Genomic DNA, 1,280 nt, shown 5'->3' with positions numbered 1-1,280 from the left:
AAGGACACAATTTACAGGTTAGACCAGCTTAGTTCTGCCAGACAGAATAGGCTAGTCCTTAATATTCCTGTTTCTCTCAGGTCTGTCAGCTGATCCTGAGCCAGAAGGCTGAAGACATGCTCCAACTTCCTGATTTACTGGGGCTCTATAGGTAGGCAGCTGTCTCTACAGTTTGTCTCAGTTCTGGAAGCTGTGTTAGGCTTCCTATATGTTTTCAGTTAATCTTGCTCATTCTCAGATTTCTGACGGGGTTGAAAGACTACTTATAATCTCATAGCCAACCCAGGCTATTTACAGTGAGAGAACAGATTTGAGAGGATGGTTTTCAAATGGCATACAATCTAAAGCCAGGACATAAGTCAAATGTAAAATTGTAAGTCTTTTAGTTAGGATAGATGACATTGTTCTATCTTAATGACAAAAATGATGGACTGGGTGTTAGGTCTATCTTATACCCTATAAATTACAAAATGGTAATAGTTGTGTTCAATTTATATTTTAAGAGAAAAGTTGTTTATTATTATTATTATTATTAAAATATGTGGAGAGCAGTGTGAGGAAGCAGCGAGGACAACCCCCGGATGGAGCAAATCCATGCGCTGCTGTACAGTGCTGACGTCCCCTGCCGCCACCATGCCCAAAAGAAAGGCTGAAGGGGATGCTAAAGGAGACAAAACCAAGGTGAAGTACGAGCCACAGAGAAGATCTGCAAGGTTGTCTGCTAAACCTGCTCCTCCAAAGCCAGAGCCCAAACCTAAAAAGGACCCTGTGAAGAAGGGAGAGAAGGTACCCAAGGGGAAGAAGGGGAAAGTCGACACTGGGAAGGATGTGAATAATCCTGCAGAAAATGGAGATGCCAAAACAGACCAGGCACAGAAAGCCTAAGGTGCTGGAGATGCCAAGTGATGTGTGTGCATTTTTGATAACCGTGTACTTCTGGTGACTGTACAGTTTGAAATACTATTTTTTATCAAGTTTTATAAAAATGCAGAATTTTGTTTTACTTTTTTTTTAAGCTATATTGTTAGCACACAGAACACTTCATTACTGGGTGGGGGAAGGATCATGTGTCAGTAACAAAATTGAGGACAGAAAACCTCTTTCCCTGATAATTTTGGAAGGCTCCTGTTGGCTCCCAGGAGAAATATCCTGGTCTTGACCTAGGTGGCCACCAAGGCACAACAATGCCTTGTGGTCTGGGAAAAATATAAATTCACTTTTATATCCTCTTCCCCCTGTACTATCAACATAGACTTAATTCCCTTAAAAATCAGAGACCT

The 1,280-nt window shown here is 41.3% G+C and overlaps 1 pseudogene; it reads left to right on the top strand.

Annotated features, from left to right (window-relative positions):
• The first annotated feature begins 566 nt into the window (after window positions 1-566).
• LOC110293551 (non-histone chromosomal protein HMG-17 pseudogene) lies at window positions 567-900 on the top strand (annotated as a pseudogene).
• Window positions 901-1,280: the final 380 nt, after the last annotated feature.

This window comes from Mus caroli, unplaced genomic scaffold (assembly GCF_978045245.1).
Source record: "Mus caroli unplaced genomic scaffold, Mus_caroli_1 scaffold_6, whole genome shotgun sequence".
Lineage (NCBI taxonomy): Eukaryota > Metazoa > Chordata > Mammalia > Rodentia > Muridae > Mus > Mus caroli.
This window is presented reverse-complemented; position numbering and strand designations above follow the sequence as displayed.